Source organism: Oreochromis niloticus, linkage group LG7 (genome assembly GCF_001858045.2).
Source record: "Oreochromis niloticus isolate F11D_XX linkage group LG7, O_niloticus_UMD_NMBU, whole genome shotgun sequence".
Classification (NCBI taxonomy): domain Eukaryota; kingdom Metazoa; phylum Chordata; class Actinopteri; order Cichliformes; family Cichlidae; genus Oreochromis; species Oreochromis niloticus.
In genome coordinates, this window is record NC_031972.2 from 42,029,669 (window position 1) to 42,042,419 (window position 12,751).

The 12,751-nt window shown below is 39.7% G+C and overlaps 1 protein-coding gene across 2 annotated transcripts in view; it reads left to right on the top strand.

Moving 5' to 3' along the window:
* Window positions 1-12,751, top strand: part of mgat4c (mgat4 family member C) — a 120,753-nt gene that overhangs the window by 55,882 nt on the left and 52,120 nt on the right. For both annotated transcript variants that reach the window (XM_003449196.5, XM_025909249.1), the window contains one exon: window positions 7,501-7,584. The gene's annotated coding sequence lies outside the window, so the exon portion shown is untranslated. The remainder of the gene's footprint in view (window positions 1-7,500; window positions 7,585-12,751) is intronic.

Below are 12,751 nucleotides of genomic sequence, written 5' to 3' on the forward strand. Positions count from 1 at the left end.
AAATAAATAAACCAGCTAAAGAACAACAGGAAGATGTGAAATAACAGATAAAAAACAAAAACCCACGTGCTGAATAAATCAATAGCCTAACACATAACAGATCTTGTTTGTTTATACAAAATCAATAATCATATGTATCATGTTGAAAACAACAATGTTGATATTTGTAAATAAAAAAGATTACATTTATTAATCATGTAAATTTCCTGCACCTGTCATAGACGTCCACATGATGTCCAAAAAAATGACCCAGTCCAAAGTTCAAATGTTGAACATCTTGATGCCGAGGTTGGGTCTTGGTTGGATGTCCAAATTTTGAAGTTCGGATGTCGTCCAGATGTCCAGAATTGGTCATGGACCAATGGACACAATATAGACACGTTTATCCAACGTCCATTGTTTAGCGGGTAGGAACCTGAGCCAATCTTGGTTTGGATTAAAATTAAAAAAACAAAACAATCAGAACATTGCAATCCTGGGAGATAGAGTAGCTTAATCTTAGCTGGCACAAGAGATGTGCTATTTAAGCTGTTTTAGTCTGCTTACAGCTGCTGTGCATCTGCAACTCACTTTGCAACCCACTGCAAGATCTTTAGTCCAGCTTTGCTTTTTACTTTGTATCTGTCTTAATCATTGTCACATCTATTGTCACTGATGCCTGCTTTGTTGCTGCTGCTCTCTTTGCTTCGAGGCTTCCATGGTTTCGCATGAAAGGCTGGTGAGGTCTGCTATCAGGACATCTTGTCAATATATACTTTTCACCAAATAAAAATAGCATTCGAGCGTTCGCCTTTTGACTTAGAATAGAACAGAATAGAATAGAATAGCATAGAATAGAATAGAACAGAATAGAATAATCCTTTAATTGTCCCACAAGGGGAAATCTGGTTGTATCAGCAGCAAAAAAAAACACACATATACAAAAAGAACAGGACACAGAACAGAAAACAAAAAACAAAATTTTTACATATTTACATCATGGACTTAACTCTGACGTTTAGCTTTCCTGGGAACCTGTTGGATGTCACGTAAATATACTTCCAATTTAATTATATTTAGTTTCAAAGTTTTTCAGACTGTCAAAAAATATTTAGTACAACAGTATTCATGTACACAAACAGCAGTATTGCCTTTTTGACACTATCATGTTTTGCTAAGAGAAGCTGTGCTTTTTTACCAGGTGCTTTAGTCTTCTATCCATCCACTTTCTCTTAACAATACTCATCATTACAGGCAGATGTGAAATGTAAACATGAGATCCGAGGTCAAATGTCACATGATATTTCAGTGCAAACTATAAAGTGATATTTAGAGTCCTCATATATTAGCATAGTTTCCTAAGTGTTGCCAATACAATCAAAGGAAGCTAAATTTGACGCATAGGTTTAAACACATTTTTTATAAAAGTTTGACCTTATTTGACTTTGAAGATGAAATCAGAGGTCTAAAGTTAAATATTTAGATTCCCCATAATATCATAATACCCCAGCATCCCTATATGTTGTCAATATAAATAAAATAGATAAATAAAATAGCTCTGTATAGCATTAATATCACGTTGACCTTTAAATCAGTCTGTTGACCATAAAGGGGAGGTCAGAGGTCAAATGTGACATCATACTTTAAATCTTATAATACTTTCTTCATGTTGGCAATATACACCAGACTTGTAAGAATCATAGTTTTTAAGCCATAAAAAAAGCCTTTTGTCAGTTTTCAACCAATAAATCATTAAGCTAACCTTGAAGAAATTGGTGGCTGTAAGCCAAATTTTAATGGATTGTTAAAATGACCTCACTCGACATCCCTTTCATTCATAGCTTTTCGAGCTTACAGATAGACACCCACACACACACACACACACACACTTAAACGCTAACAAATCCTTAACCCACTTGGCAAAGGTAATAAATAAGGAACTGAAGTATATAAACTTACATTAAACTTCTCCACATGTCAAAAGCAGAAAACGAGCTTTCATGACAGGAGATTTGTTAAAATCCACGACTCTTGCTGTGAGATGGCATTGATCTGCTCTTTGCTCGCTGCATAATTCTCAGCATCGTACTACTGTAAAATTAGTCTCAGAGGGAAAAGTAAACAGAGCCTGGTAAAAGTTGAAAATCACATCGTCATTATATTTTTATGCCGCCACCCTCGTAAGTCATCCTCACAGAGCCCAGGCCTCTTGTTCTGAACTCTGCAGAAATATCAATATGGATTTAGGAGACTCCCTGAAGCAAGGTCCTCAGCTAATTAAATCTGTAATCACTTTGTACTGTAAAAACACAAGCAGGGGAGGGGAAGAGAGGGGTATGTGGTGGTTTAAATGCTGGCCGGTGGAGTTTTATTTAACAAAGACGGCTAATTGGGTCAGAGCTCTTTATCCTCATAAAGTTCCAAGGTTTCTTGCCATCCAGTTGAACAGCTTATGGCACTTCTGACGACATCTAAGAAAGTGAGAGGAAGGAAGAGAGGTTAAGTCGGAGATGGAAAACAGCCACTGTTGTCAAGGCTACTGCAAACAGCTATTTGATATTGTCTTCGGGGTTTGAAGTCTGTTGTACAAAGTAGAATGTAATGAAATACACAGGAGCTCCGTGGCAAGAATAAATTTAGCGGGAGATGTTACAGAGATGTACAATATCACAAACTCCTTCCATCTTTAATTTCTAGAGGGAGAACCATTCAGCCATGTTGTAAATATGATCCAGTCATTATCAGGTCAGCTTCATTCAGTCTTTAGACGTCTCAAAATCCTCAAAGATTACTGCCTTGTGTGGTATCTGCATTTTATCACACCTTCTTTAATCACTTTATATGATGATATTTGTGCAAAATCAATGAATGAAATTAAAAACTAAAAATAGAGTAATAATAGATAATCAAATTGACTGGAGCTGGTGATAAATGTTTAGGGATTTGAAGTATAACTAATTAAAGTATTTGAAACTAACTGATTAAACTTTGTTACTCATACTAGTTGACACTAGTAATACCTACCTTGGGGTTTTTTTTGGCCTTTTAACTGGCTTTATTGATAAAAACGGAGAAGATTGACAGGAAAGCACAGAGAAAGAAAGAGGGGAAGATGTGCAGCAAAGAGCCACTGGTCGGACTCGAATCAGGGCCAGCTGCTTTCAGCCATGTGGTATATGGTCACCTGCTCATACAACTGAGCTGAACTAGCACCCAAAACCATCTTCTTTAGCTAATTATTAATATCATCAATACACAGTACTAGTTAACTATCCACTGCAATGCAACTGTCCCAGTAGTAAAGGTTGGAATGTGGATTATGGAACAGGTGATATCTTATAAAAGCAGTGTGATTTCGCATAATTTTGATGTATTAAATATGTTTGTGTGCATAGACGGGCATAAAAACCAAAGGATTGTGTGAAAGCCTAAGTATTTTATATTTTGCTAACACAGAGACAGACTTTTTAAAAATGATCTTGAGTAGTAATCCTCCAAGCTTCGTGATAGTCTTTCAAAGTTTTTCTTCAGAAAATGGCTGCTTTTTCACTTCTTTTCTATCCAGTCCTCCTACCTGGCCATTTTCAGCCATATGTTTGTTTGTTAAGCCACTTATCCCTGATCCATGAAATATTTTGTTCCCATTTAGTTAAATATATTATATATGAGTTAAAAAGGCATAAAATATCATTTCTGCACCAAGAGTGTGAATCCCAAACAGCTATTAGCTGAAAACGTGACATGACATGCATGAATGGTGTGCAGCGTGTTCTTAAAAAATATGAGGAATCTGGACAATGAGAACAGCAGACGAACAGTATCTGTTCTCACAGAAATAGAAAAAAATACAGCCATGACACAGAGCCAAAGAGATCCATTTGGCCTTTCAGTTGATCCATCTACTGTTTGTGGATGAATGGCTGTCAAGGAGTCATTCCGAAGCCTTTATTTTACAAGCGAGACAAAATTTTAGAGAAAAAATTCAAACAGTTTTGGAAAGAAAACAAGATTAGCTTTATGGGGATATTTAGTGTATCATGGTAGCACAAGGTATTCGCAAGGTACTACTGTCTGAAAATGGACAGAAAAAAACGAGCTCTGCCTAGGTTTTACCTTGTGCTCGTCATATTACCATACTCCTTAACCATTTTGTGCTAGAGAGATATTTAAAATGGTTCCTCAAAGATGCGAATTTTCTTCCTTTTTGCATTTTACAACCAAAATCCAAAGCAAAATATCTTGTTGTTGCAAGAAATACGCAATTATATGTAAGCATTTTGGATATTAAACATGTCATACCTCCTGTTTACAGTAAATAGCTGCAAAGCGCAGAAATACTTAATTAAAACTTTAAAGCGAAGTCAAATGAAGAAACAAAAGGAGGCTCTTTCTATGGACGTTCTAACTATTCGCTCTCTTTTCCCTCCGAATTTTAAGCCTTAAGGAGTCACTGTGTATCTGCGATTACTATTTGAGCTGCAGCTCTGAGGTGGTGACCTCATGCTGCCTCCATTCTCTGTGTTACTCACATTTGTGCCTGTCCCCAAGGCTCTTCGTCTAAAGAGCCTCGACTGAAGAGGCAGGCGAGCCAAGCACAGTATGGCAGGGTTAGACCTGCCCTGGAGAAATCTTTACAGCGACCTGATTTCACTCAGTTGCTCCCCTTGTTCCCCAGATCTCACGCTCATATTCACCTGATCCTGTGTCAGAGCCATTTTGGGTGGAAAAACTTCTTTAACAACAGTAAAACTAGAGCAACATTTCAGAATCCAGTGATTGTTCATGCACTGCAGCCACAGTCCTTGTCCCCGAGATCTTCGTTTCCGTTTAATCTAGCACATAATTTCATTCATTGTTCGAAATCTTTCGTAATGTCTGAGAGATCTGATCGTGACCATTTTCATGAATCCCCCTCAAAATTGCACATTTTCAGTATCAGCCCAAAAGCATCGTGTTGAAAAGAATCTCTCATCCCAGCTTGTTACATGTATCTCACAGGGATCTGAATTAATATTAGCGATTGGTCCCCAAGTCACGTTCATCCCCATCTTTTCACTCTAGCATCTGGATTTAATTGGTGCTACGCCGTAAAGCCACAGCTGCTCTTCCTGTTAGAACAATAAATTATCCCAATTAGGAGTTGAACAAAAGAGGCTGTCTGACACAGCAGCCCACTGCCATGCCTAGAGATTGGACTGCGATGGAATGAGGCTTCTCGCTGACATGAAGCCGCACCAAAACACCTGCCCCATCATCTCTCTGATCAAAATACAGTTCCAGTCCAGTGGATATATAGAACGGGAAGAGACTGCTTTGCATGACTTTCAAACACGGGAGCTTCTGGTATAGAAATTAAACAGAAAAAGAATCACTGTGTTCGAAATCAGTGAAAGGTATATTGTGTAATTGCTGGGCGGATGATTAATTGGTGTTTGGATGATGGGTTGTGGATACAGCCGGGTTTTCTGGCAGCTGCCTTCCATATCGATGGCACCAGTAATGAAGGCAATAATGAGGTAGGGTTCAGAAAGATGTGGAATGGGAGGAACAATAGGAGCATCTGTGCCTCTCAGTAGTTCCGAGTATAATTGAGACCATATTTTAGCTTGCTCTTTGAAAACTAGCCCTACTGTATTTGCCGTCTCCTTCCCTGACAGACGAGACATATTTATTTGCCACTGTGTCACGTTCAGCAGCTTTGGCAACTCAGGTGATCTACCGTTTAAAAGAATGTAGGCTATCCACCACTGCGATGGCGGCCTGTGTTGTGATTGACACTACTTCCACATCCTGGCCTGGCCACACCATCTCTTTGTCTCACCACTTGCTGCGAACATGCCATTAAGCCAGTCGAAGTTTGACAAGAAAAATGAAGTGTGCCGGTTCCTGTGGCCTCGAGTGTCTCTCTGAATAATGAGCGCATTGCCTGGACCCCCCTGTCTCTTCCACTCCGTGCCATCAGTTTTACTCTTCCCCTTGAAGTTCTAGTCTGCTGAGAGAGTGAAGGGGTCTTTAGGTTGTCGCATGTGTCCAGGAAAAAAAATGTGGTCATGCAAATCTGTCAAACTAAATCTGTAAAACCCAGAAAAGAAGAGCGTAAGATGAATGAAGTATATTTTTATTGATATAATTCCCCCATTCCATTTCACGGCATTAGGATGGGGAGTGCTGTTTCGTAGGAGCTGTCCAATATGAGGGAGCGTCATGAGACATCGCAAGCAGCTGCAATTTTGCCAGCCAAATTAGCTGGCACCGTTTTCCTTGTTGACTTTATTTCGCTGCTTTTTAAAACACAACAAATGGCCGAGCAGCACTGCTGGATCATAGCGTCATAGCTGCCTTGCACAGCAAACACTGAGAAGAAAGGGCAGCTCCACTGCTACTTCCTTACCCAGCCTTATTTCTCCCAATTACCAGCGTGTGAGCAAACAGTATGACATGACTGACCTCCTCTCAGAGAGCTGTGGTCATGACTGCGAGGCTCTCTCAGCTTATTATGACAGAAGTGTTATGGTAATAGAAGGAAAGTCTGTGCCGTGGCGATAGCACCTCAGGAGCGGATAGCCTATTATCCTCCACTGTGTAGTGGTAGTAATGGTGAGACAGAGGGCATCCTATCTGTTATGGTGATGATGCATTTTGAATGGGTAGTGCCTATTATATATCAGTGGATGATAATGCCAGGAAAGAGCATCCTCTGGGTATGGTCATGATGCCAAAAAATGGGTGAAAGGGTCTGAACAGAATATACAATGTGCCATATCAGGTTTATGGTGATAGATTAAAGGGAATGGCAGGATCTTTTTTTTTTTTTTGAGTTATGAAAATTGGAGGCTAGCCCCTGTGTTCAGAGAGCGTGAATATCCAGGGAAAGGAAGACAATGAGGAGCATGTGTGTACGTGCACATACGGCAAACAAGAGCCACGCAGTCGAAGGAGAATCTTAGTTAGCTGTCTGCTTGGCGCTTCGCCGCCCCTGTGATGTATGTTTATGGCCCATCATCTCTAGCCAATTACCCTGCCTCAGTGTGGGAGCACCGCACCTTCTCATCATAGCCGTCAGTGTCTGAGTGTGGAGAGAGACGGTGACAGTTAACGTTCCTGGACATCCCTGGCAAAGTGCTGTTTTCCTTAGGGGGCTCTTGAGATTCATCTTTAAAAGTAAGCCACTGGGTAACAGAGTGTGTTGAGCCTTATAGCTGCTTTGGGAATTGAATGCTTGTTTATTGTATGTATGTTTGTGTGTGCATATGTGCGTGTGTGTGTGTGGACGGTGGGTGGGGGGTGCTAACGCATGTGTCTGTAGGTGTGCATGAGTGCTGTGTGGGTGGTGTAAGTTGGAACAGTATCTCTGTAAACTTTGTAAATCTCATGTTTCCCACGCACTCCTGTTTCCATCATTATGGCATTATAGGATATGTGGATAACTCACTGCTCTCTATATTGATGTGTGCATAAGGCTACATGCTGTAAATGATGTGTGAAATAACCTTGGCATTTTGGGTCTCTTTGTTTTTCCAGATATAGCTGATGAAGACGTGCTCATGTATCCCGTCCATGTCAACCTGCAGACTTTCTCCTACAGACACATCTGACTTTTACAAGGTACGTTTAAATGCCTTTTTTGTTTTTGCATGTGTGTCGCAAATCTGCAGTGTGCTTGTGTCTAGTCATAGTAAATGTAAATCCCCTGCAGAGCAGTGGCATTAGAAAAGGTAAAGCAAATCAGACTCGCAGCTCAGGAGAAATGAAGGCTAATTTAGTTTTAGGAGAAATCTGAAACATTTTCGGGAGTGCTTAAACTTCATGTTTCGATGATTCCTTTGTGAAACAGAGAATGCACAGTGGCAAGAAAAGGATTTGTAACGATAATATTTATTTATTTATTTTTGGCTCCATATTCATACTGTGTGACAGATTGAAGCTGCAAAGCTGTGTTTGCGTTGGCTAGACTAAGGAGCGCTTCTGCCCAGAGGGTTTATCAGGGAGAGAAAATATTGACCGCCAACAGTTGCACTTTGGTGGTGTTATTGCTTTTCACACTTGTGTGATACAGACAGCAGTCGCCAAGTACAACAATTGTAAACCCGCAGCCATATTGACGGTCGCATTGCTCTTCTGTACAGGACAACATATTCCACTTGTGGTGTTTACATTTTAGTTTATTTCACTGGAGTGCTTTTTGCAGATAAATGGTGTAAGATTACAGGAACCTGGTAAGAAGAAAAGGAAGTACTTATTGTTTAGGTGAAATGCAAAAACCCAAAGTGGCCTCTTAATCTGATTCTAAAATATGAATGCAAAACAAAGTGACAAGACAAATCTAGAATTTGGGTGTGTTTGTGCACGCGTGGTGTGATTTTTCATCAATATATACTGGGATTTCACTTGTTAAATCAGCTTTCTTTACTTCCTTATTATTATTATTCCATACTGGCTAGTGCACAGTTGAAGTTTATCACCTCAGTTTTAGAGTAGCATCGAGCTATTAGCTATCTCTGCAGGTGTGCATGATTCTCTGAATGAGATACTGATGTGACTATGATTATATGACACTGGTAAGTTTATTGGTACTGTAACAATGTGTACTCTACAATAAAAAAGCCAAACTGTTGCACCTAATTCTTGATTTTTGAAGTGATATAATAACCGACATGTGTACATATGCTATTACTAAATCTAAGAACCATTTAATGCCAAAAACCCATTAAACAAAGGCATTTTAACCCATTAATCATTCTTTAATTCTTTGTTATTAATTCTTTAATAACGAATCATGCTTCTTAATTGTGTGGCACCTCACATCATGCAGTATCAACATTGCTCGTTATACTTCAGAAAATTTTAAAAAAAATTAAATAGGGTCCTGCTACCAGTAGGACATGCCCAGTCTGAACACCTTACCCAGGAGAAGACCACCTCGGCTGTCTCCTTTCGGTGTGTAGGAGCAGCGGCTCTACTCTGTGCCCCACCCAAACAACTGAACTCCTCACTCTATCGCTAAGGGAAAGCCCATCCACCTTTCAGAGAAAGCTCATTTATGACGGTTGTCTCCACAATCTAATTTTTAGCCTTTAATTGAACTAGTGACAAAAAGGTCACGTTGAGATTAAAGGATGCTCCATCTGGTGGCAGATGGCTGCATAACATGAGAACACAATTATTTACCTGCCTTGGGTATCAATAAAAATGCAAAACAATTAGATTAAACGACTAGTATGTCTCGTACCAACTACAATATATATACGTATATCACTGCACTGTATGTGCCACAGTTTGAGTAAACTGTTGTTGCTGTTGTTGCTTTGCTAACCTATAACATTTTTAAGTGGCGCTCTCCAGAGAATGAGGCATTTGACATTCTGAAATGGCAGGGACTTCAAATAGCTTAAATCAAGGATTGAGGTGATCCTCCACATTCTCATCTGTTGAAATGGCATACCAGTGTGGGTGTACATTAAACATTCATGCAAACAGCTGTTTCTTCTACAGGACAGCATGGCACAGAGCATGGCTTAGATTTCAAATCAGGCAAGTCTAGAAGAGCTGGGTTTGAAAGAATATCACATGCAGTGTCGTGTATGAGGACAGGAAATTAACATATGCTTGCCTCTACTATCAGCAAAAGAAACACATTTCTTGAAACTGGCAGCAGGAATCCATAAATTTCCTGCAGGAAAGAAAATTGTGTTTACAATAGAGTTTGGTAAAACTGACTCAAATTTGCTCAAACAGATCAATTAAGCAACAGTTTACTCTGATTCTCAGTGATTCTGATCTGAAACCAGTGAGTGAGTGAAACGTATTCATGGAAACAAGTTATTTTCACAGAACACATTGCAATAACATTTTAATTCATGTTAAACTGATGCAACATGGTCACAGACAGCCTGAAAGGATGCCATAATTTCAATGCATTTCCAACACGTTTCATGACATTTTAAGGATGTTTCACAATAGATGCAGTGATAATGAATGCTAGTTCTAGGCAGCTATGTTGTGAGTGTTAGGTATGAGGTACACATTCACAGCAAATGCATTGCTATCATCATGCCTTCTCTTTCTTGTGCCCGCATGCACCCTTACTCTCATGATTACTCTCATATTTGTTTAGTTTTCCCTCTCTGCGTGAAATATCTGCATCAGTAGCGCTAAACTCCAAATACAGCAAAGATGAAAACACAAGGTGTGTGTTTACTTTTCCATATGTCTGCAATCTACTCTTCATACCTCCCAAAATGATCTTTAAAAGTGTACCATAGGTCACAGGCCTGATCTCTTCACAGGAGCTTTACGGTGACCATTTGAATAGCACGGTGACAGACAGATTGCCAATTTACAGCCCACACAAAACCAGCACACCAGTAAATCAAAGTGCAGCTCTGTAATGACAAACACACACACACAAAAAATTACAGCTGGCTCCTGCTGAACATTATCTCCTTTCCCCCTTCCTTCATCTTTAAAATTATACTGAGTGTGAAAAAAGATCGAGAACGTTAGTGACTAAAACAAAAAAGACATTGTCACCTATTACCACAAAGTCACACCTCACTCTAAACCACCCGCCATGCCAAATAATATGATGGCAAGCCATTCCTGCTGCATAGTGCAGGAATAAGCAAATGATCCCCTTTAGAAATAACAGCTGGTTGTGTTTTTTCTAATGGTGAGTCTCCATCACTGCCCGTCACTCCTCATTCATCAGCAGCTGTTAGCCATCGCTCTCACTCTTCTGCTGGAGTGCAGTTTTTCATTGGCACTTATCAGTTTGGATAAATGCATCATAACACAAACATTAAGGTGGATGAGGACAATTTCTGCACAAGTAGTTTGCAGAAACATGGCTACCTAGTCCGTTTCTAATAACAGTTGATCAGCTGAAAAATGTGGCTGTTTCTGATGAGGTTATGAGTAGAAGGAACGGTATTGATTCCAGCTTCTGAAATTACATGTCTTTGTTAGAACTTTTTTGTGCATGCTGAACCATCAGACATATTAGAAACCCTTAATGTTCATTAAGCTTTTCATTTTCTAATTAAATTTGAACCCCACCAGGGGAATACATAGCTTAGGCATATAACATGCTTTCATTGCAAATTAAAATTGCCTCTAAATCTTAACATTCCCTTTTTCAGCTCAGTGAAAGTTACTCTTGAAAGCTATTTCTTTTTTCTTGCGTCTAATAGAGTTTTGTGAACTGTTGTTCACTGACTATACTTAAATGTCTAATTTTCAGTGTCAGTTACTCACACCCCATGACTTCTGTCTTAACATATTATCCACATTCATCACTCACAAAGACAGAAATCCATCATAAGAGGAGACAAACACATTTTTACATCATTTGCAACCTCGTAGTCTCCTAATGATTGTGATAAAATCTTAACAAGAGTTGCTACTTTCTTACTTGAGTGTCTCTCAACTGCAGGAGACGGCCTTTTATCGAGGTTGTTTAGTTTCATTTTAGAAAAATAATATAACAATATCCGTAAGTGTTAAAGTAAACGCATTAAAGTGTGGATTTTTCTTGGAGGTGCACATCAGAGATGTGTAAAGCTTGCCCCTAGATTGTTGGAATGGCACTATCTTTAGCGTACACCCACATATTTTTCTGCATGCTGGAAACCCTCTCAGCCTTCTTCATTTCTCTCAGCTCGGTGTGAGAAGAGACTCGACAAGTCGACCCCACATGAATGTTGATTCCCACCAATGCTCGTTGACTTATGGTAGCATCTTGCCCCAGTGTCAGGGAAAAGGAGAGGAGAAACAGAGCGAAGGAGTGAAGACTATGAGCTTAATGTAGATCTGTCATCAGCTGGCTGCAGATCAAAAGAGCAGCATTGGCAGGCGGAGCACAGAATCCACCGGAACCTCGTCTCTATGCCAAGCTTCAGCTTCTCTGAGGTAGACTAGCACAGAGGGGCCTGGCTCCAGGCGAGGCGTGTGCATATCTGCTTTCATTGTGTTTATGTATGTGTATTTTAGGAGGTGGAGAGGTGTGGGCACATGCACGCTGTCTCAAGGCAAGGATCTGGCACTGTGAAAATGTCACCGAAATCCCAGAAACACACAAGAAAAAAGAAAGAAACATGAAGAGAATGGAGAAAGTGTGATGAGCAGACGCATTTGCTCTGGGAGGTGTGGGATTTGGAGACTATGAAAGGCTGAACCGTTCTCACAGAGTGGGAGATTGGGAGGAATAAAAACAATGGCACAAAGACAGAGAGATGCAGGCTGTTTTTGACTATACACCTTTACAGCACCAGTGTACAAGTGTTAAGTGGATTCAAGTACATTTTTAAATTTCAAGTGCAAGTGATTTCTTGCTTTCAACTTTTGATATAAGAATTATCCTTGAACGCGCCGGTTCACTGTGCACTTCAGTGTGTCATTTTAAAATCGGACAAACCGGCAGATACGTTTTCTGTCTGGATTACCAAATTGATTTTTTGAAATATTTAATCATTTGTTCATTAGCCAACTCTCAGATGCAATTTCTGTAACATAATATCAATTTGATACATCATCATGCTTCAGTTTTGCTGTGTATGAAATGGCAAGGGGTATTTCAATTCAGTGCTTGAGCATTACATATTGTGCCCATAGTGATCCTCAAAGCAAAACAGTGTGTAATTATGTCTTTCAACAAATGGATCCATTCTCATAAACTTAGAATCAAATCATTAAAAATACATAAGAGTGGATTTGCGGTTTGCGGATTCTGCCATGTTCCCCCACCATATTGGAATACAGTGGATACAATAGGTCT